At 34.8% G+C, this 25,644-nt stretch overlaps 1 pseudogene; it reads left to right on the top strand.

Moving 5' to 3' along the window:
• LOC149561449 (bidirectional sugar transporter SWEET3b-like) overlaps positions 1-25,644 on the top strand; it is a 61,652-nt pseudogene that overhangs the window by 7,356 nt on the left and 28,652 nt on the right.

The following is a 25,644-nucleotide window of genomic DNA, read 5'->3' as shown; positions in this document are numbered from 1 at the left end:
TTTTTCTCCTTGCTATTTTTGACACTAACCAGTAATATTTTAAATAAATTCTATTTTTATGTTTTAATAAATGTACCAAAAATTTGAAATTTATAAAAAAACTTCAGACCTCAAAAAATTCTTTACTTCTTTTAGTTAATGTAAAGAATTATTAGATTTTATAGCACTTAACAATTGCATTAGTTTTCCTTACCTTCGACACAAACTAAATATCAGGTTTTATTTCTATTTTTCGAATGGTTTCTATTCTTAACTCTTCCATTCTTTACTTAAGCAATAAAGTTAAGAATCTCTCCTCCATGGATCCAATTTCCTTTCCTTGTTGTTCACATCTTTGTCTCCATTGGAATATATTCAGGAAACTTTCTTTTAATGCATGTTGTGGATACAATCCTCTTAGTATTTCTAAGATTTCCCTTAATCAAACTATAAAATAAACAAAAAAGAGAAAACACAATGTAAGTCCTAATGCATTTGATCGATTACAATATTGGAGAGATGCGATGGTCTTTCCATTCCCTTGGTGATCTGCCATTACCTTGTCATTGCAATTTTGATTGACTGATAACTCATTTTATATTGGAGAGTTGCAAAGGTCTTGCCGTGTCCTTGTTCTACCATTACCTTGTCGTGCTCTTGCCCTTGCCTGCTACATTAGGTATTTTTTGTGTTTATCATTCTAGTTTTGTTTTAGGCACTATATAGCTTAGGTATTAGTTAGCTTTTGGTTTATTCAGGGTATTAGATAGCTTAGGTATTAGATATTTTAGGTAATAGAGACTCTTTAACTTTTCTATCAAGATTTTTCCACATGTGAATATTCCAAGCCTGCATCTGCACATATACAAAACGAAACATATCATGAATCCATAGCTACTATTGGTGTGCCTTATTAAATCCAAAAGCAAATGAAACACTATTTCTTGTACTCGTTCTCTTCATGATAATGTCTTGGAAAAGTGTGATATAGATAGAGGTGCAGATCCTAGAGATGTTGATATTTGTAACCATTTCAACTTACCTCTTTAGGGAGAAGTTTCAATGTATGTTCCATGGGTCATGATCTAAATAGATGTGACCATCCTTTGCAAAAGATCAATTGGGAGGATCATTGGAACCCATCTCCTTAGGGAATTTTGAAAATTAACACATATGGTTCGTCACAAAGGAATCTTGGTCATGATGGAATTGATGGAGTCGAATAACTTCATGGAGGCTCTTGTCATTTTGTATGCTAGGGAGTGTAGTTAATTTTTTTGGTGGAATGCAATTATTTGTGAATTTGATTCATAGACATAGTGACTTATTTAAACAAATAATAGCTAGATGATGTTAATTGACACTTATCTTTGTTTCTCAGTCAAATTCTCTAGCTATGCAGTTCCTTGGAGTCTATTTCTTTTAGACACATTCCTAGGGAGTGGAATAGTGTGCTAGATTTCTTGGCCAAATGGGTCTCTCATCAAATAAAAAATTGGAATATTGTGGCATGATTTATCTTGTATATTAGATAACTTAGTGGAACATGACAAGGTTGTGTAAAGCCCATTCTCTTTTGAACAACTTATTTTTATTTTATTTTTGTGTTTGAATAAACTTTTACCCCTTGCATAAATAAGATAAGATAAGATAATGATATTAATGTCCAACAAGAGACCGAAAAGGGTCTAAGAGATTGAAAGATACAATAGTGCAGAGAAAAATAAAATAGTAGGAGCGCCAAAAGGTGTTTTGGGAAAAAACACCAAATAAAAAAGAAAGAAAAAGGGAAACAGTAAGAAGAGAGAGAAGGATGACCAATCCTTTCTTGATAAAAATAGACCATACATGTAGGGATAAGGCCCAAGATGAACATGGGTTAGGGAACAACTTCGTCTCTAGCTCTATGTAGTAGTGGGCATAGGTGTTACTATCTAAGGAACCCACATCGAGGTCTAACCAATCTGGTGTGTTTGTAGATGAGTGTATGTGGTCATTTCATGCCCCTGGAAGTGAGAATGGAAGGAAAGAAATCAGTTCTAAGTTGATCCAAGGTTTGGGTTAGAGGAAACAAGATCTGTAAAGTGTGGTCTTTGAGCTAAGAGGTCTCCTGGAAGTATAGCACTAAGCATCATTAGTCAAAGTAACTTAAAAAGGCTGAGAGGGATTTGCAATCTCTAAATAGGTAGTGAAACCTACCACTAATCTCATAGTAGATGGGGCACTTGAAGATAAAGTGGGTATCTCTCTTGGATATGGTGCAAAGGTGACACACTTGTTCCTCTCTAGTCAGGTGGTGATCAGTCAGGCAACAAAGTCAGTGTGATCCAACTCTAAAAGACCTGAGGGAAATGTAGAGGGTATGGATCCAATGTTGACTCAAGTAAGAGGGATGAATAGTAATGCCATTGCGGGTCACCACAAAGTATTGTGAGTAGAAGGTCATTTGAGGGCATAAACCACCAGGAGGGCTGATCCAAGTCGTGAAGGTGTATTGCCTCTAAATGTTGAGTTTGATGTGTCCACTCAACTCCTACGAAGAAGGAAGGAGATGAATGGGAGAATCCAAGCAGAATTGGTATGGAGGAAGATGATTGATGTCAATCCCGATCAAGCTTAGTAAGATAGTGGCCTGGGTATACTAGGAATGAGCCTTAGTCATCCCCACCAAGCTAGCAATGTCCATAGAGCAACAATGGAAGCTATGTGTATCTATGTTGGCCCTCAACTGAACCCATGAAGCCTTTGAGATGATGAATGAACTAAATCAAGTAAAAAATGGTGCTGAGCTAGAAAGGATGAGCCTTGAAATCGACCAAAACAATATTGTGTGGAGTGTAGTGGAAAAAAATAATTTGATGGAGGAGAAGGTTTTGCACTCGCTTGATCAAGATGCAATCAGAATCAAGAAGAGACAATCCCCAAACCACCCTACCATAAAGAACTATGGGTGTAACCAGAGAGTCCAAGAGAGATAACCTAGACTCAATGTCCTAGAAGTGGTGCCGGAAGCACTGTTAAGCTACAATTTGGCACGATGCTTAATGACAAACATCCTTTCAAGCTCCTCTCTTGAAAAGATAATATAGGATCAACTCCAAGGTTTTGGGAGATCATATGACCTACTAAAATCCATTCAATTGAAGATAAATGTGTATGTTCATTTGGAGGCCTTTGTTGGTTTGACCAATTTTGGATAAAATGTTTAATTTTCTATTTTGAAAAGTAACCACAAAAGATTTTTTTTTTTTTTGGTATTTTCTATTTTCTAATGAATTCCATTTGTCGATACAACTATAAGAATTCCTATTTTAACCAAGTGTTAGCAAAGAAAATAACAAAGATAAGGTAATGAGAGGTTTAAGAAAATAACTTGAAGGGGAACTTCCTAATGGACATAAACCATGGTAACAACACGTATGCGAGTTAAATTGTTGAAAAGATCAAGTAGGAAACCAATTAAAATAGGAGTAATGCTTCCTCAATTCCACTAATGCAATCATTGATGGGAACTCAATAACAACTGAAAGATGTTTCACTTCTCATCAAATTGCAAGGCCACAAAAAGTGTGCTCATGCGAGACAAGAAACTATATAGGAACAATAGGTGACATTTTCTCCAACTTGGTACGTCATTGGAATACATTAACACGAGAAAAAAATCAAAACTAAAAGGTAACATAATCATAATAACACAATAAAACCATTGGAACCATTATTATTCATGAACATGCATTCACAAAACTAACACACTCCAGAAAGAATAACTACACTCAAAATGAAAGCACTAATAACATATATTATTGCATCAAAATAACGATCTTGAGTACATATTACATCCATGTATTTATAAAAAACCCTCTCCTCCCTTTGTGTTAGGAGTGAGAGCTCTTAAAATGAAAACTCATGCTAAAACATAACAAAAAAAAATCTAATTATATATAGATTGACTCTCTAAATGGTGCTAAGTGGGTCTCCAGCCTTGTTTATGTCAATTAATGGGTGCGTGAGTCTTTACATGATTTAATTTTGAGCTTTTATTTTGCACGATGCTTAATGACAAGAATCCTTTCAAACTCCTATATTGAAAAGCTAATCTAGGATCAACTCCAAGGTTCTAGATGATCTTGTGATCTACTGGAATATGCTTAATTGAAGATAAATGTGTATGTTCACGAGGAGGCCTTTTCTAGTTCAATCGATTTTGGACAAGATGTTTGATCTGCTGTTTTGAAAAGTAACCACAAAAGATTTTTTTTTTGGTATTTTCTATTTTATGATGAATTCTATTTGTCAATACAACTATATGAATTACTATTTTAACCAAGTGTTAGCAAAGAAAATAGCAAAGATAAGGTAACAAGATATTAAAGCAAATAACTTGAACGGGAAATTCCTAACAAACATAAATCACTGCAATGACATGTTTGCAAATTAAATTATCAAAAAGGTCGAGTAGGAAACCAATGAAAATAGGAGTAGCACTTCCTCAATTCTATTGAAGAAATTGTCGATGGGAACTCAATAATAATAATAAAATATTGCACTTCTCATCAAATTGCAAGGACATGGAAAGTGCACTCATGCACGACAAGAAGCTATGTAGGAACAATAGGTGATCTTTTCTCCAACTTGGTACATTAGTGGAATTCATTAACATGAGGCAAACACTAGAACTAAGAGGTTCATAAAAATAACACACTGACAAGAATAAATTCACTTAGAACGAGAGCACCAATAACATATATTATTGCATTAAAATAATAGCTTGGAGTACATATTATATCCATGTATTTATAAAAACCCCTCTCCTCCCTTTGTGTTAGGAGTGAGAGCTTTTAAAATGCAAACTCATGCTAAAAACTAATAAAACAAGTCTAATTATCTAATTATATACAAACCAACTCTCTATATGGTGCTAAGTAGGTCTCCACCGTTGTTTATATCAATTAATGGGTGCATGAGCCTTTACATGACTTAAATAAATCAAAGATGAAGTAGATACGAAGAAGGAAGTTGCAAGAAGATTTGAGAGTCACTTGAAGCTCTTAAAATAGAAGCTTGACCTTCTCTAAATGTTTTTGGGAGTTGAACCGTCGTCAAAATATAGTTTCGATGCATGTAATGCTTTTAAAATAACAACTGGTAGTTAACTATCAGTACACTACTACTTCTTCAAAATTATCGGTGCACCTCTGAGAATAGAACACTTGCACACTTGTGCACCTTGATGATAGGTTCCAAAAATGAAATTTTTTTCCAAGTGTCAAAACTGAATTTCCAACATCTGGGTTTTCTTCCCCTTTATACCAAAATGATGTTTGGATGTTTCCCCTTGAATTTCTCAAATATCTTTGTTACTTGGGTAGCCTTTATTAAATCCAAAGATTAATATTTATCCTTCACAACCTACCAATAATTTCTGAATTCTATTCAGGTTGCCACAAAATTGTCAAGTTTGGTGTCCAACTCCAACAATACCTCTTCAGTCTTGAATGCTTGTCTAATGTCTTCATTTGAAAAAGCATCTTCAAAGGTTCCTTAGAATTGTTGGGCTATTGATTGCACTGTATTAAGCTTATCCTTTGACTCATCTTCAAAAATCTCAACACAAGTAGCATTGCAATACCTTTCTACTTCCAAAATTTTCTTTTGAGTTTGGTCTTATTTTCAAAATATCTGCATGTAGAAGCTCCATGACTTTATTGTTGGTAGATATCTTTTCAATCCAATCATTGAGTTTATCCAACTCCTTAGCTGTGTATACTTCCATGAGAATATGATACCTTTGACCTTTTATTGATTGGAGTGCTTGTAGATATTTAGCCTAGGTATGTACCTCATCCATCAATCCAAAATCCTAGTTCACTATGGATACCGGCTTATCTGCACTTGATTGAATATAGTGTAATAGGTTCAAGTTTCCTTGTATTATTTGTACACCTCTCTACTCTCAATTATCCTACAATTGCTGACATGCCTCCAAAAATGGGTCTAATTGTACATTCTTCTTCTCTTTCCTCTCTAGTTCCACAGAAAGAGTGATCTCTAGATTATCGAGATCTATAGGGCCCATAACTCCATGCAAGTAGCCTCTCAAAAGCTCATTTTGTTTCTGCAACATTAGCAATTCAAACTCATCTTGGTCCATTTGTCTAAGCACCTCTTTCATCCTTGTAATGATCATCACTTTTGCAATATCTACCGTGACCCTTCCCAACATGACCTCCTTGATTTGGTAATCCTTAGGAATTAGTTCATCGATATTAGCGTGTAGAGGAGGAATAGCTATATGCGCAAGCAAGTCGATCTTGGTTCTTCATTATGAAGGCCAATACTCATGAATCACTTGTAGGTGGCTTAGGTTTCTTGATGGCTTTAACCAATTCTCTCATTCCCTCCTCTATCATTAAATCCAACTACTTCTTTTGCTGAAACATAACCTCCCTTTTCAACCATAATGATGTAGTGCCCACTGGAGACATGTACTTGATTGAAGAGATGATTTCCACTGCAAGCCCTTTTCCCTTATTTTTCCCCTCTTGAGTCTTTTCCCATTGAGAAAGATCACTAGTTGGAGTCTCTATATTATTTTGGGCTAAGTTCCAAGCCTATGTATCATGAGGAGTTTTTTGAGCCTCTTCAAGTATTTTCCCTTCCTTTGATACTTTATCAGCTTGTGGTTGTTGAGGCTTGAGTTCCTCCATTGCTTGTTCTTCTATTTCTATAGCTTGAGGAAGTGGTGCTACTGAGCCTTTGTTCAATAATGTTAAGTCTTGAGATGGTGGAAGTGGAATGTTGGTGCAAGAGCACTTAGTCATAGAGATATTAGAGATGATCGCAAGAAATATTTTAATTATTTAATATAATTCCATATTTTTAAATGTTATATTCCATGTAATAGAATGAATTGTAATGCCTAAAGGCAATAAATGTAAAGTTGTCAAGAAAGTACAAAATGATAAGTTGTAATATTGCAAAAAGTGCAAGAAGTTAAGAGAATGTAAAGAGTTGGTTCAAAAGTTAGTTTGGAAGTTGTAAACCACCAATGAGCCTATAAAAAATTATGTATGGTTGAATCAAATGAGAAGGGAAGGAAAAATTTACATTTGAAACAAATTTGGAGTGATTCTAAGTTGTTGTTTTGGTTGATTTTTAAGTTTTTGTATTGGTTCTAGGTCTTCTATGGCTATGTAAGGCATATAAACGATGTAAAATCCATATATTTGGATAGTAGGATGAATAAAATTACTTTTGGATTTGGTTTGGAGTGTTTATGTGAAGAAATGAATAAGTTATGAGCATTTTGGTAAAAGTGCTTATTTGCAGATTTTAGATTCCTTGACATCAGCCATGTTGCAGCACTTGGTACTAAAACATGGATGAATTACAAAATATAAATGGATTCATTGGAAATATATGTGAATATAGTTTTATTTATTTTCATTTATATTTGTGGAAGTTATACATTTCTTAGTGAAAATTGGTTTTTTAATATCTTCAATGGAGTTGCAGGCATAGATTTGCATGCATATAATGATTTATTGATTGGAATATTTGAAAGGATTACATATTTGGAAAATATACTCAATATTTATTATTATGAAACTAGTTTGGGATCTACTGGTTTTGTATTGTGAAAGATACGAGATACCCTAGGCATGGTTACAAGTTTTGTTATTGGTTTATGACAGTAATAATGGGTCTTGGTACAAAGACCATAACTTGTAACAAATTTGTTGGATTGGAATGAGATTTGGAAATTTTTTAATATGTTTAGTTTTTTCAAATTCCTCCAAATGGTTTTTCACAAAAATATCAGAAATGAAAGTTATGAATGATATACTCTAACAGAGAAATCAGACTATGTAAATGGTAAAGTAGTGGAAAACTTGTATGGAAAGTGTTTTGTTTTGCCTCATAAGATGTCTAAGAATGGAATTTATCTCATGGATTTTGATGGGATAAACTTGTATCACATTTATTGACTTATTTTTAGGCTCCTCTTCATCAAGTGGTATCAGAGCTAGAAGCTCTTAAGAGTGTCAGGATTCACATCAGGACCTAACCCTATGTTGGGTTTATTTCAGATTCTTTTTTATGAAGTTTTGGTTGCAGATTGGTGCTAGTTCACTCAATTGTAGTGGGTGTAGTTGACTATCTAGCAAGAGGGTCATGAGAAATGATCCAAGGCTAGAGATTGGTCTATTGTGTGTTACCAATAGTCTTGGGGAGAGAGGCATGATAGAACTTCCAGGTGAGGGAAAAATGCAACATGGATGAGTGGACTATGCAATAGTTGAAGTACAATTGAAGGAAACTAGCATAACTCGATGCCGTTGAAGGAAAATAACATAAATCCATGGATAGGAGTCATGGTTGAAAGAGATATAGAAAGAGGAGGCATTGATCCAATGATGATGAAGAGGCCAAATATTAGATTCTCACCAAAGCATTTCCATAGAACATGGAAAATTTTTAAGCTCGGGAGTATGGTGCAGGAGCACTTAGTCATAGAGATATTAGAGATGATCCCAAGAAATATTTTAGTTATGCAATATAATTCCATATTATTTTATGTGATATTACATGTAATAGAATAAATTGTAATGCCTAAAGGCAATAAATGTAAAGTTGTCAAGAAAGTACAAAATGATAAGTTGTAATATTGTAAAAAGTGCAAAACTATTGCAAAAAGTGCAAAAAGGGTTAAGAAAATGTAAAGAGTCGATTCAAAAGTTGGTTTGGAAGTTGTAACCCAAAAATGAGCATATAAAACCTTATGTATGGTCAAACTAAATGATAAGGGAAGGAAACATTCACATTTGAAAGAAAACTGGAGTGATTCTAAGTTGTTGTTTTGAATGGTTTTTTAGTTTTTGTGTTGGTTCTAGGTCTTGTACGACCATGTACAACCTATAAACAATGTAAAATATGTATATTTGGATGGTAAAATTCCTTTTGGATTTTTGTTGGAGTGTTTATGTGAGAGATGAATAAGGTATGAACATTTTGGTAAAAGTGCTTATTTGTAGATTTTAGATTCCTTGACGAAAGCCATGTTACAACACTTGGTACTAACACATATGGATGAGTTATGAAATATAAATAGATTAATTGGAAATATATGTAAATATAGTTTTATTTAATTTTTAAAAAATTCATTTTAATTGAGATTTGTGGAAGTTATACATTTCTTTGTGAAAATTGGTTTTTTAATATCTTCAATGAAGTTGCAGGCATATATTTGCATGCATATAATGATTTATTTATTGGAAGATTTGAATGGCTTAAATACTTGGAAACTATACTCAATATTTATTATTATGAAACTAGTTTGGGATCTATTGGTTTTGTATTGTGAAATATATGGGATTCCCTAGATAGGGTTATAAGATTTGTTATTAGTTTATGACAGTAACAATGGGTCTCGGTACAAAGACCATAACTTGTAACACATTTGTTGGATTGGAATGAGATTTGGATATATTTTAATATGTCTAGTTTTTCCAAATTCCTCCAAAATATGTTTCACAAAAATATTAGAAACGAAAGTTATGAATGATATACTCTCAAATAGAAATCAGACCATGTAAATGGTGAAGTATTGGCAAACTTGTATGGAAAGTGTTTTGTTTTGCCTCATAAGATGTCTAAGAATGGAATTTATCTCATGGATTTTGATGGGGTCAGCTTGTATCCAATGTATTGGCTTATTTGTAGGCTCCTCTGCATCAAATGTCTAGAGGTCCTTGAGGTAGAGGTTGTATTTGACTCCATTCCCCTCCCAAGGATTCACTCTTTGAGGTATCTCTTATCATTTCTCCCACCATCTCAATACCCAATGGCATGAAGTCAAAATTGGAGAGATTAAATACATCCATTTATTTCCCCTCCATTTCATCTATCCATTGTTGTCGTTCATCCTCTAATGTTGAAACATGAATAGGCTCCTTTTGAGCACATGGAGGGGTCCAGGTTGAGCTTCTTCTCCTTTCTTCTTCTATTGCCCATGTTGAGCAAGTACTTTGACTCAAGGGTACATATTCAATTTTATTACCCTCTTCTTCTTCAAATTTAGTTTCCAGGATTTTTTTAGGGACCTATGGGGGTGGAGTGTTCTTCTTCTTCTCTAGTCTTCTCCTTTGTATCCCCACCATAGTTAATTTAATCCTTCCCCTATTTGGAGTTGCGGGTGGGGCTTTTTCCTTTGGTGTAGCTGCTAGAGGCACCCTTTTTCTTCTTTCTCTTGCTAAACATGTTCTTTCTATGGAGACACTTGCTCAAACTCTTGATCATGGACTTGAGTTGTCAGCTCAACTTGGGGCTCTTTTTGTCCAGGTTTAACTTGTTCTGGTTGAGGCTCTTGAGCTTGAGCCATTTTCTTCCAACCCTTTGTCAGAGATCTCTTTCTTTTGACTCCCCTATCAAATTTAAAATACTCAATCTCCCACTCATGTTGATACACCATTTTCGGTTTCACTGTGGATTGAGCTAGAAAGGTTGGTACTATAAGTTTTTCACCTTTACCCTTAATAGGTAGTGCTATGGCTTGAAGAGGAATAGCCTGAGGAACTAGATCAAGTTTGAAAGGTTTCTTAATCCATTCCTTCATTAATTGGACTATGTTACAAGATTTGTGATTGATATCTTCATTCTCATCCCTCCCAATCTCCACATCCATTATAGGCTTGTACTAGATTTTTTCCTGATTGTACAATGGATCTATGACATCTTTTATATCTTTCTCAAAAACCTTTAGTAGGTTCTTGACCTTGAGCACTTTCTCTACCAGATATAGAGTCATCCTACAATAATCCCTAATTCAGATATCATAGTCCTCTATCACATTGATCTAGTGGTCTTCCAATGCATCTTCATGTACAAATTGCTTCCCTGACAGATGCTACACCATCCCAATATTGTCAAAGTAAGGACAAGGGGAGTTGTACTCTTCCAGAGGATATTGATCCCATTTTGAATTGAAGTTAATTATATCCTACTTTTGTTTGACCTCGAAAGCACCAATGGTGAGTGGTTGCACCCATGTCTCTTTGTGCTATTTCCTCACTCTATCATATGTAGATGTGTATTGTTAGGAAATCTCCAACAAAATGAGCCTATTCGATAGATGTCCCAGGAGCTTCATTGGGTTCTCCAATGTGCTGACTACCCTTAGGTAGGTGAATGTTTTGAATAGGATGTAGTACATATTGATCTCTATGATCCTATTTGTTGCTTCTACTCACATCCTTTTAGCATAATCACCCTCTATGAATCAAATGATCACAAATATGGAAATGTCATTCACTACCCTCTACTCTATACTCTGATCTAAGAGTTTCTTCTTCACCAATTGAGGGTACATCACATAGGTCCAAGCATTAACATCTTGCATGCTTCCCTTCTTATAAAGTCTTGGGTACTCTCTCATTCAAGCCACTAGTAAGTGCACCAAATTGTATGTCATGTAGAATTTTGGATTGGCTTTGATAGCTACCACATGCTCATCTAGGTTATCACTTAGAATTGTGGCCCAGTTAATTAACATCTTTTCCATGTTGATGGTATATATGAAGTGGAACATCTAGGTTTGAAGGTGTCCCATTGTCAGTAGTCCCATGACCCTGCTCAAAAACACAATGGAATATCCAACGTCATCCTTCGTATATCCCTGGGCCATGTCTACTTTTTTGACTTTGCAGCCCACTGGGGTTCTAACAATCAAAAGAGATGATTGGATTATCTCTCAGGCTTCTTTATCATTTTTCCAATACCATCTCTCTACTCCTTAATAAGAAACCTAAAAATATTAATTAGCTCTAGGAAGGTAGAACACCTTCTTGATATTTCAAGGTTGGAGGTCCAAGACTATCTCCCCTATGACACTCTTGATGACCTTCTCTTCTGTCATGTAGTTCTCCATGAGAACCATTATGAGTTCTAAAGATTGCACAGATGTGGGATGTGATGCTATGTTTAAAAGACCTGATCTAATCATAACTAACACCATTGGAGATCATTATTTCAACTTGTTGCAAATGGTGAGGAATGTATTCCAGTCAATGTGGCCAAGTTCAATATCTCTCATCTCGACATGTCCATCTTGAAAACAAGCTTTTCTTAGTGCACCTTGGTATTTGAAAACAATGGGCTAGGAGCTATCTTTTTTGCTATTGAGGAGGATGATGACACCATTTTATCTGCACAAAAGAGAATACTTTAGTCTAGAAAGCTAAAATTAGACTTAAAACAAACCCTAATTAACCCTAAATAGATGAAAAAGTAGCCCAAAACTACCCAAAACAATCAAAACTGAGAAAATCCCCCCATTAGCCATGTTATACAAATTAGCACACCTAGTGCACCCTTCTAGGTGCACTGGATATGTTAAATGGTCCCTAATTGACCATTTGACTATAGTTGCACACTGGTGCACGTTCACACCTAGGGGAGGTGTGCACATGCGAATATGCTTAACTGTGGACATGCACTATACAAGGCTACATGTGTGCAAGGGGAGAACTATCTTCATTTTTTTTATGCACAAGGGTGTGAACATGTTCACCTTAATTGGGTGCACATGTGTGCACCTTGATATGAACTAAGTGTAGGAAGACACATAAAAGGTGCATACTTGCTTACCTTGAGGAGGTGTGCAAATGTACACCTTTTGTCTTAGGTTGCTTTGGTTCTAGCAAAAAAGGTGCACACATGCACACCTTGAGGAGCTATGCATGTGCACACTTTCTTGTGTCTTAGGCTTAAGTTTAGGTTTTTAAGCTTTAAGTATTAGGTTTGTGTTTTAAGGGTGAAAGAAGGTGTACACATGCACACCTTGAGGATGTGCACATGTGTGCACCTTCTTGTGTTTTACTAACCTTAGCTTTTGGTGTTGTGATTGCAGGTGTAGAGGTTACTTGAATGCACACATTGAAGGTGCGGAAGTGTGGGAGTGAGTGGAGTGTAGAAGATAATGAAGATGTTGAGGCGAGTTTGTAGTTTATATAAACCCCAGGCCCCTAAGTGTGTTCCTTCAAGGTGCACACCCTTCTGAGGTGCACACATGGGCAAGTGCACATGTGTATATCTAAGGAAGGAGATGAGTACACACTTTCACACTAAATGCACCTACACACCTCTATAAGGTGCACATATGTGCAAGTGTGATAGTGTGCACTTTTGCACTAAAAAAAACAAATTTTTTTCTCCAGATCTGACACTCTAGACTCTCCTAGTCAGAAACTAAGACTTGACTTGGACTCTTGGGAGAGCCTAAAAATTGACCTAAGCCCCAAACTAGGGTTTTGGGAGATAAATGTTTACTAGGGGGTCCCCATTTCTAGGAGAAATGGAGTGTGCATTGTGAGACCACAACAAATAGCCCCAACTAAACGCAACAAATGACAAAGACATTTCTTCATTAGCAAGAATTCTTATAACATGTGTCACATGACAATTGAATCCCAAATATTTCAAACAACTTTCAAGTTCTTTGATAGTCAAAACTCTAGAATCTCAAATCTTCAAGCTCAATTAGTGCACAATGTGTTCATTTCCTTTAACATTTCAAAGTGTAGTCTATCATGAGCTTCTAGCAACTCAGAGATAATCTTTCACTCCATTAGTCCATTTATTAGGAATACTCATAAAACCTATGTATCAAGCACTATCTTGACCATACGAGAGAATATATTTTGAGGGTTCTTAACAGGTTATCACTTCTACATTTCAGGTCCTTAATAATCTTTTTATTTTTTCTACTTCATGAATCTCATACGTTTCCATTTGATTCTTCTATGAAATAATTTGCATAGATACTGGATAGCCATTTTGGAGTGCATATACCTATAGCCTGATTAACTTCTTAGATCTTTTGGAATCTTTATTTCTTAACACCATCTTTCCTTTTTCTTTCTTTTGTACCTTGACCACACTTAGACTCTATAGCTAAGGCACTGGTGTCATTTATCAGATTCTTTCTTTAGTGTAATAACCCTTCCATTCTCCTTTTATGAACCTTTGGAAATTTTCATGCCAAACAATGACCTTAGTAGTTTCTTGAAAAGACCTTTTGTTTGAATTGACAAGTCTAAATTATCTCTTGCTATTGTCAACCTTGATTTGAAAACACTAAGATAGTCAATATTTAAATTTGTAAATTGTTGAGAACTATTGATCTACGATTCTAATTTCAAGATTGAAAGTCTTTTACAATTGCAAGTGACATCCATTTTTTAGTTAGTACAAGAAACAATATTATCTAAATGTTTTGACAAAGAAATAGGTCTTACCAAAAATTAGGACCATAAAGAGTGATCTATGAAAAATGTCAAGAAAAAGTCTTGATTGCATCTAACCCTTAGACTGACAGGAAAAGATAGACACAAATTTTGAAAGAAAACAAACAACTGAAAGTAACCACATAATTGAAAGCAAACACACTTGTATAAATAAACTTTTTTTTTCCACTTTTAGTCCTCAAAGTAATGTTTCAGGAACTAGCCATTGACTAGAAATGGGACCAATCCCCCTTGTAATTAACTTAGCCTAAAATTATTTTCTCTCAAAATCTCTGCAATTTGATAAGGGCTAATCCACAAGCGTTGAAGCTTAGCATGACTGCACAACTTTTCTTTCACCTTTTCCCATAGGAGAACAAGATTGGATATTCTGAAAGATTTGATTGTGGTCCTCTTTTCAAAACACTGTTTGATGAAAACTTGATATTTCACCATATGCTCCAAAGATGTTGTTCATTTCTCATCTAATTCCAAGAGATTCATTAATTTGATCCAAACTCTATTAGTGTCCTCAGGGTATCCCTTCATAAATTTCAATACTAGAATCCTGAGGTTAAGTGGAAATACTAGTTCTTGTCTGTAAATGAGTAAATAGGGAAATGTCCCCAAAGGATTTTTTTTGTCTTGACTTTTCCATCCATGATTCATATTTCAATTGAGTATGCCAATCTTTTGGGTTTTCTTGTAGCAATTTCTTTATTACTATAATCAAGTTTTTATTGGTAGAATCAACCACACCATTCCCTTGGGAATAGTAATTAGAGGAGAACTTTATTATGACCTGATTTTCTAGTGCCCATTGAGTAAGGAAAATTGATGAAGAAGATGACCCATAATCACATACAAGGAATACTGCCATACCTATAAGAATTTTCCTTAGGGCAAAATCAACCAAGATCAAGGAACTCAAGCACAAACATAGAATGGACAAAAGTATGATTAGAATAACAATATGATATTCAATTCAATACAATTCTTACAATACCAAACCTTGTGACAATGTGTTCTTCCAAGAAATTTGTAACCACTTGTGTTGTGCAATTTCAAAAATTTTCAGCTTCTTTCTAGTGTGTGCGATAGTATATAGCTATAATGATGAACATATTTCATGTAGATGATGGTGGGTTTACTGGACCAATAAAATCTAGCCCCCACTTAGCAAAAGGGAGTACATCAAACATTGGTTGTAGTGGTATAACTGGATGTCTTTCTCTATGGCACTTATCTGACAAATGTGGCAAGAACGTACATGTTCAAATGTATCCCTTAAGATGGTAGGCCAAAAGTAACCTAATCTCAAAATCACGTAGTTGTAGCTTCTATTGATCCATGTGCTATGCCATACCTATCATAAAACTATTCCAAAAATTCTTTCACTTCTTCACGTCCCAATAATTTCAAATAAATTCCCTCGCAGTTTCTTTTATAAAGCTTTCTATCTTGTAGCATATAGCATTCACATTTCATCTTGAAACCTTTGTACTGGGAACTATTCATCTAGTTGGGGTATTAACTTTGCAAAAGATAGTAAAAAATATCTTGATATGAAACATCAATTATTATTCCTTAATCCATATCCACTTGAGACACTGTGATTTTTTGTTGATTATTAGTGTTTATTTCATCATCAAATCTAATTTCATCATCATTATCGATATCATTATCTTGTCCTCTTTCCAACTTCATTGGTTGAATCTCCAAATCGAGCTCTTGCAATAAAACCATCCATTTTCCTCATCTCTTACCTAATTCATTCTGCATCAATAATGTTTTAACCACATGATCAGGCACAAGTGCATGTACCTTATTCCTGAGTATATAATGGAAAAAATTTCTTAACTGCCTTTATCAATGCAAAAGCTAGTTTGTCAAGATTAGAATAGTTCAACTTAGCATTCTTTAGCAAGAAACTCATGAATGTGATAGGTCTTTCATCCTCTTTGTCTTTCTTTTGAGTGATAATCTTGACACATGAGTGTTCTAAAGAAAATGAATAAATTTTGAATGGTAAATCATAATCTGGACTTACAAGAACTAGGGCTATAGACATTGTTAGTTTGATGTCTTCAAAAGATTTTTTTATTTTAGGAACCCATTCAACCTTTTCTCCTTTCTTGAGAAGGTCACTAAGAGGATGTACTATCTTAGAAAATCCACTAATGAACTTATGTACAAAATTGATTTTGCCAAAGAAAGATTTCAGCTCTTTACAACTATGAGGATGTGATAGATTAAGAATGGTTTCTATCCTTTCAAGATCAATGGATATCTAAACTTTAGAAATAATATGACCAAGAAGCTTTCCTTTTGTGACCCCAAATGAACACATTTTGGGATTTAGTGATATGCCATTTCTTTGACATTCGTTGAAAACCTTTTTAAAGTCTTCAATATGAGTATTCCTATCTTTAGAAAAAATATTGAGGTCATCCATGTAGATAACTAGGCACTTTTTTATCATCCCTTTGAATTCTTCGTCCATCTCTCTTTGGAAAGTGGCTCCTACGTTGATCAATCCAAAAGGCATCCTTTGGTATGCAAGGGTTCGCTATTTTGTTGTAAATGCAGTCTTAAACCAGTCTTCTTCATCTACCATTACTTGGTTGTATCTAGAATATCCATCTAGAAAAGACATCATTTTAGACCCATTCACAATTTGTAATACTTCATCAAGTGAGGGAAAAGGGTAATTATCATTCTAGGAAGCCAAGTTCAAATTGCAAAAATCCACACAAAGGAAAATTTCTCTAGTCTTTTTTTTGACTAGAACCAAGTTAGAAACCCATGTAGAATGTTAGATTGGGAAGATAATTTTAGCATCAAGTAACTTCTGTACTTCTTTCATTATCAAAGGATCGATTATGGGATTCACCAGTCTCTATCTTTGATGAAAGAGTTTGGCATCAGGCTTCAACATAATGTCATGAGTGATGATTTCAAGATCATACTTTTTGAGTTCTTCATAACTCCATGCCATGACATCTTTGTATCTTGCAAGAAATTGAAGCATACTTTCTCGTTCTTGAGGGCTACATGCCTTTCCTATTCTTACTAATTTAGGATCTTCTTTCATACCCAAATTATATGAATCACATTCTTTGATCCCTTTTTATTCAAAATTTCTTTTATTATGTATTGATTCATCTTGAGCAAAAATGCATTCCAACTCTACCATCCCCTTATGAATAATATTAGTCTTCAAATTTATAATCCCATCTTCATCCTCTACCTCATCATCTTTAGGTTTTTCATAAGGAGTATCATCAATCTCTTGTCCTTTGAAAAGACCATTGCACATAATAAAATTGAGAATATGTTTGTCACATTGGAAGCCTTGGAAGTTCATAATATTGTCTAGAATAGACAGGGAAACAACTTATTCACATGAAAATATCTTTAGCTTTGTTCTTTCAATAGGTTGCAACACACTTGTTGAAATGGGAAGGGCATCAGATACCATGTTCTTCTTCCTTGGAATGGACCTTATGTTCAAGGCCTCCAAATCTATTAACAAGTCCCTAACTCTTTTCTGATATGCAAGTAGTCTTCTATCATTACAAGAGTAGATTTATCTCACCTATCTAATGACCAACCAAGAGCTTCCTTCAATTACAAGAGCTTTGATGTCTTTCTCTAATGTGAAGAGAAGTACGTAAATCAAGACTTCATTCTCTGCAACATTTTTAGTACATCTAAATTGTAAGCAATATCATCCATAAAAATACTTACCTTTGGGATTAATTGATTCAATACCTGCACCAGCTCTTAATTTGCATTTAGAGCTATCAAGAGCTATCAAACTTGAGTGTCCAGATTGGTTGTTCTTTGGGATTTCTAATCTTGTGCTTATTTTTAGGTAGCTTTTCCTTCACTTGAGTTTTAAAAGATTGTTTGTTTGGGACTCATTGTAATCTTTCATATGGTGGACTTGATGAGTTGCCACAGTTAATCTTTGATACATAGTCAATTTATTTCTCTTGTTGACTTTGAATATCCCAAATTAATTTGATGATCTTATCAATCTAGGGTTTTGTATGAATGACCATTCAGGTCCAAACTTGGCCTTTTACAAAATGTACTCTCCTCTGAACTTTGATCATCCCAGATAAGGGATTAGATAAACCCTTACCATTTGAAGAAGTGTCACTATATGACACATTATAATCTTCTTTTTCTTCTTCATCAATCCCCATAAATTTACATGTGAACGTAGAACTTGAACTTTCCCTTTGTACCTCATTTAGAATTTGACCATTTTTGGATTGCATTATTTGAGTGAGTACCCTAGAAACTGCTTCCTAAGACTGAGCATTCAAATTTTGAATGACTAACTTTCTATAACCTACAGAGTCCTGAAAGAATCAAAATGTTTGGGTCTACTTCCTTACCTAAGCATTGCAATTTTGAAACGGTACTGTCTACAAACTAAGTGATGAGTTTTTCTTTTGGGGTAGGGATCCCAAATTCTTTATTTAGACGGCCAGGTCTCTCAACTAAAGTTATGTCAAGTTACATCACTTTGTACAAGCCTAACTCAACTTGAAAAAATACTACCTTGTTTGGTGCATTGTATTTTGTGATCATTGTCTTCAACTTTGGCTCAACTTCAATCTTGATCTAATTATTTAGTCCCTTCCAAGGTAGCCATAATTGAGTAAAATTAGTAGAGAAACATCCTCTTAAGAACTTTTTCCATTCTCTACTTAGCAATAATCTATATGTTTTAGGGATTTTAACTACATGTATATCTATAATGTCCTGAATTTAGGGGTCTACATTTAACTATATTCTAACATCTTTCAATACCTGATAACTTTTACTTCCATCTTGTTGAGTTGTATCACTATCTAATTTAAGGAGTGACTCCCAACCTTTGAGCTATTGAAAGTGGCATGATGTTATAAGAAGCTCTTGAATCTATAAGATATTTGTGTAGGTTCTTTCCAAAAATTCTAAGACTGAGCAAAAAAGGAGGCACTTTATCCTTGTCTTTATACATGGTAGGTATTGCCTCAAAAGTATTGACTTGTTGTGATGTTGTCTTTTGAGGGACTCTATTTGCATTAGGTGTTGCCTTTGCATGATCAAGAGTCCTCAACATTGCTTCCCTTTGATTAGGAAATTTTTTTAGCATATCAAATATGGACATATTAGCCTTGGTTATTTTTAGATCTTCCACTGCACTATACTTTTTAGTTTCCCATATAGGATTCTTCAGGATTGTAGGCACGTTCCTTTGATTTTGATTTTTTTCCCAATGTAGGGTGTTCTGGTAGGTATTAGGTTGTTATTAGCTCTTGGATTAGGTGGTATTGGATGCAAGGCAAGAGGAATCCCATCCATCATAGGTTCTCTTTGGTTACATAAATTGTAAGTATTCTGATTGTCACTTTGAAAAGCTAGAATCTCTTCTAGTTGAGGATCTGATTCTTGACTAAATGAAAATGTGAATTCTTCACTAGCTAGTTGTTCCATTTTAGGATTTTGTGGAGAATCATAAGATTCTAACATCAAAATGTTATTTTACTTCATAGCAGACTCATCATTATTGCCTTGTGAATTTTGGTTCACTTCTTGATTTCCATTGAAATACAAGCCACCATTGTTAGGTACATTTTGGTTATTGTCATACTAGTTGATGACCACAAACTTAGAGTTGTTATTATCAGTAGGGATGCTTCCATTGTTTGGATGAGTATTCCATTGTCAATCCTACCTTTGGAATTCATTGTTGCAATCTGGAGGATTGTAATAATTCCCTGTGTTGTTATTCCCCACATTGTTATTTTCACTGAAATTCTTGTTGTGGTTATGACAATAGTTGTTGTAAGGGGCTGCATTTTTTCTCTAAAAGTTATTGTTCTATCCTTGTGACAACCTCAAATGGGTTTATTCATTGGTAATCTGAGATATAGTTTTCTTCATTTGACCAATCTCAGATGAGACATTATTTTCTTCTTCAATGGATGTTGTTGTCTTATTTTTTTAAAGAAAGAAGCTTTTGGAGGTTCATATCCTCGATAAGTTATGGTTGGAACTAGTATAGTTGATTCCTATTGTAGTAGGACTAGATTCATTGGAATGAATTGAGTAGGTATCACTGGTGTTCTAGCAGGATATGTTGATATCATTGTAGTCGCTTGAGCTAGAACCATTAATACTCCTCCATTAGGATTGGCTTTCTTGGTAAAGGTAATTGCTTCATCAAAGACTTTTTCTAATGTGTTGATATTTGCAGTAGGTAACCTTCATAGAAAGATAGTAGTGAGATGGTCCATAACATTAATATAAATTTGGATTGCAACATCAACTGGTATAGTAAGGGCTGTTTCCAACTTGTGGTAAGCCATATGAAAGCAATGATTGAAAAATGAAATGGTCTCCATTGGATCCCTTTTGATTGATATGAATTGATGATGTATCATAGCCAGGTTGACAAATATTTTGAATTTCTCAAGGAATAACTTTTCAAAGGTGACCCAATTTTAGATACATCTTGGTGGAAAATTCACATACCAATTAAATGAAACTTCTCCCAATGAGTATGAGGATAAATGGGATTGCATATTTCTTTAAAGACTTTGATATGGTCTTCAACTATTCATGTTTCTCTGTAGATGAACCTTGGCAAAAAATTCCTAGGATTCTCGAGAAGGTCATTAAGTGCACCTTGCAAGTTAATTGGTGAATCTACTACATTTGAAAAAAAGGCCATTAGTGGAGGATTTAGTGGAATGATGGGTGGAGGTTGGTTTGGAGGTAGAATTAGAGATGATGAAATTTGGAATAGAAGTGGTAGAATTTTTGGTACTTCCTTTGTCACTTTGACACTTTCAAAATTGACTGAGTTCTAAGAACTCTTGTTTTACTATCTAAAGATCTTAAAGCTCACTAAAATGGAGATGATGGATCAAGATCTTCCATCTTACATCAATTCTAGAAAAGGTGTACCTCTACAAAAGTACACTCTATCAAAACAATGCACTTGCACAATTACACACCTTCTAATAGTTTCAGACAAAAGCATTTCTAAATTTTCAAAAATAGTATACTTTCAAAAAAACAAATTTTTCTCTCTTCCAAATGGTTTGGGCCCTCCTTCTAGTGCCACTTTTGTTGAGGTTTCATTTTTCATGATGCTTAATGGTAGGAATCTTTTCAAACTCCTCTCTTGAAAAGCTAATCTAGGGTCAACTCCAAGGTTCTAGGTGATCTTGCAACCTATTGGAATTTTCTCAATTGAAGATAAATGTGTATGTTCATGAGGAGGCATTTTCTAGTTCAACCAATTTTGGATAAGATGTTTGATTTTATTTTTTGAAAAGTAACCACAAAAGAAATAATTTTTTTGGTATTTTCTATTTTATGATGAATGCAATTTGCCAATGCAACTATATGAATTCCTATTTTAACCAAGTGTTAGCAAAGAAAACAAAAAAGATAAGGTAATGAGAGAATAAAGAAAATAACTTGAAGAGAAAATTCCTAATGGACATAAAACATGGTAACAACATGTTTGGGAGTTAAATTATTGAAAAAATCAAGTAGGAAAATAATGAAAATAGAAGAAATGCATCCTCAATTCCACCGATACAATCATTGATGGGAAGTTAATAATAACCAAAAGATGTTTCACTTCTCATCAAATTACAAGGCCACGAAAAGTGTGCTCATGCAAGAAAAGAAGCTATGCAGGAACAATAGCTGATGTTTTCTCCAACTTGGTACTTTAATAGAATTTGTCAACACAAGGAAAACACCAGAACTAAAAGGTCACACAATCATTGCAACACAATAAAACCATTGGCTCCATTATAATTCATGAACATGCATTTACAAAAATAAAACACTTTGAAAACAATAACTACACTCAAAATGAAAGCACTAATAACATATAGTATTGCAAGAAAATAATGGCCTAGCGTACATATTACATCCAGGTATTTAGAAGAAACCCTCTCCTCCCTCTGTTTTAGGAGTGAGAGCTCTTAAAATACAAACTCATGCTAAAAACTAGTAGAAAAAATCTAATTATATACAAACTGACTCTCTAAATGGTGCTAAGTAGGTCTCCACCCTTGTTTATATCAATTAATAAGTGCATGAGCCTTTACATGAATTAAAGAAATGAAAGAAGTAGATAAGAAGAAGGAAGCTACAAGAGGATCTAAGAGTCATTGAAAGCTCTAAAATGGATGCTTGACCTTCTCTAAATGTTTTTGGCAGTTGAACATTGTTAAAATGTGTTTTTGGTGCATGGAATGCTCTTAAAATAGCAATTGGTAGTTAACTACCAGTGCAATACTGCTTCTCCAAAATTATCAACACACCTCTGAGAATAGCACACCTATGCACCTTGATGATAGGTTCCAAAAATGCAAAATTTTACCCCAAGTGTCAAAACTAAATTTCTAGCATCTAGGATTTCTTCCTCTTTATACCAAAATGATGTTTAGATGTTTCCCCTTGAATTTGTTGATTATTCTCTATTTCTTGGGTAGCTTCTAGTAAATCCAAAGATATATATATATATATATATATATATATATATATATATATATATATATATATCCTTCACAACCTACCTATAATTTTTGACTTCTAATCAGGTTGCTGCAAAATCCTTAAGGTTAGTGTTTAGCTCCAAAAATACCTCTTTAGTCTTGAATGCTTTCCTATTGTCTTCATCTAATGAAGCATCTTCAAAGGTTCCTTAGAATTATTGGACTACTAATTTCACTGTATTTAGCTTATTCTTTGACTTATCTTCAAAAATCTTAAGGAAAGCAACATTGTAATACCTTTTTGCTTCCAAAATTTTCTCTTGAGTTTGGTCTCTTATTTTCCTAATATCTGCATGTAGATTCTCTATGACTTTATTGCCAACATATATATTTTCAATCCAACCATCAAGTTTATCCAACTTCTCAACTATATATTCTTCCATGAGTGTATGATACCTTTAACCTTTTATAGATTGGAGCACATGTAGGTCTTTAGCCTAGGTATGCACCGCATCCATCAAACAAAAATCTTGGTTCACTATGGATATCAGCTCATCTACACTCGATTGAATATGGTATAATAGGTTCAATTTTCCTTGTATTATTTATATACCTCTCTCCTCCAAATTGTCCCACCATTGCTGACATGCCTCCAAAAATGGGTCTAATTGTACATTCTTCTTCTCTTTCCTCTCTAGTGTCACAACAAGACTAATCTCTAGATTAGCTAGGTCTATAGGGCCCACAACTCCATACAAATAGCCTCTCAAAAGCTCATTTTTTTTTGACATAATTAGCAACTTGGACTCATCTCGGTCCATTGGTTTGAACACCTCTTTCATGCCTATAGTGATCAACAATTTTGTGGTATCTACCATGCACCTTCCCAACATGACCTCCTTGATCTAGTAATCCTTAGGATTTAGTTCCATAGTGTCAGCATGTGGATGAGGAATAGCTATATGTGCAAGCAAGTCTTGATCTTAGTTCTTCATGATGAAGGCCAGTGCTTGTGCATCACCCATAGGTGGCTCAAGTTTTCTTGATGTCTTTAACCAACTCTCTCATTCCTCTTTGCTAAAACATAACCTCCCTCTTCAACCATGTTAGTATAGTGCCCATTGGAGACATGTACTTGACTGAACAGTTGATTTCCATTGCAAGCCCTTTTCCCTTATCTGTCATCTTTGGAGTCTTTTCCCATTGAGAAATATCACTAGTTGGAGTCTCTGAAATTGTTTGGGCTAATTTCCTAGCCCCTTTATCATGAGGAGTTTATTGAATCTCTTTAGGTATTTCCCCTTCCTCTAATACTTCATCAGCTTACATTTGTTGGGGCTCGACTTCCTCCATTGCTTGTTCTTATGTTTCTATACCGTAAAGAAGTGGTGTTACTGAGCCTTTCTCTAGGAATGTTAAGTCTTGAGATGGTGGTAGTGCAATATCCAGAGGTCCTTGAGGTGGAGGTGACATTTGACTCCAGTCCTCTCCCAAGGATTCACTCTTTGGTTTATCTCTTATCTTTTCTCCCACCATCTTCAAGTATTTCTCCTTCCTTCGATACTTTATTGGCTTTCTATTGTTGGGGCTTGACTTCCTCCATTTCTTGTTCTTTTGTTTCTATACCATGAGGAAGTGGTGTTACTAAGACTTTTTCTAGGAAAGTTAAGTCCTGAGATGGTGGTAGTGGAATGCCCAAAGTTCCTTGAGGTAGAGGAAAAATTTGACTCTAGTCCTCTCTTAAGGGTTCACTCCTTGGGGCATCTCTTATCTTTTCTCCCACCATCTTATTACCCACTAGCATGAAGTCAAAATTAGAGAGATTAAAGACATTTATTTCTTGCCCCTCCATACCATCTATCCATTGTTGTTGTTCATCCTCTGATGTTGAAACATGAATAGGATCCTTTTAAGAAGATGGAGGGGTCAAGCTTTAGCTTCTTATCCTATCTTATTCTATTGCCTATGCTAAGTGAGTCCTTGACTCAAGGGAACATATTTTTTTTTTCACCCTCTTCTTCTTTTGCTTCAACTTCTGGCATTGTTTTAGGGACCTGTGGGGTTAGAGTGTTCTTCTTCTTTAGTATTCTCCTTCATGTCCCCACCATAGTCAGTTCAATCCTTTCCCTTTTTGGAGCCATGGGGGAGGTTTCTTCCTTTAGTATAGCTATTAGAGGCACCCTTTGTTCTTCTTCTTCCTCTTGTTACATGTGTTCTAGCTATGGAGGGTCTTTCTCAAACTCTTGATCATGGACTTGAGTTGCCAACTTATCTTGGTGCTCTACTTGTTCAGGATTAACTTATTCTGGTTGAGGCTTTTGAGCCTAAGCCGTTTACTTCTTACCCTTTTCTCGAGCTCTCTTCCTTTTGATTCCCCTGTCAACTTCAAAATACTCAACCTAACGCTCATGTTGATGCACTCACTTATCCATTATACGTCAATTTTTGACCAAATATTTGACCAAGCCCTTAATGGCCTTGTTGAATACATTTTTTAATGGTTTTTATGCCCGAGTTGGTCAAAATTTTAACCAAATTAGGGTTTCTTAATTTGGTCAAAATTACAACCAAATAGGGTTCATAATGAAAAAAGAAAATCAAGATTCATTATTTGTTATTTCACAACATTTTTTTTTGGTGATGGTTTATGTGCATGGGAGAGGTATTTGATGGCTATTTAATTTTCTTGGGAGCTATTTCATGGAGGTTTAATTTTCTTGGGAGCTATATCATGGAGGTTTGATTTTCTTGGGAGCTATTTCATGGTGATTTGATTCTCTTACTATTGCGGTGTCAGATGCCTTAAAAAGGATACTGTGTCAGATTATTCTTATGTGACAGTGTTGTGTTATGCTTAA

This window comes from Cupressus sempervirens, chromosome 4 (genome assembly GCF_028749045.1).
Source record: "Cupressus sempervirens isolate cs-2001-9-10 chromosome 4, ASM2874904v1, whole genome shotgun sequence".
Classification (NCBI taxonomy): Eukaryota; Viridiplantae; Streptophyta; class Pinopsida; order Cupressales; family Cupressaceae; genus Cupressus; species Cupressus sempervirens.
Note: the sequence above shows the minus strand (reverse complement) of the source record. Positions and strands in the feature narration are given on the sequence as shown.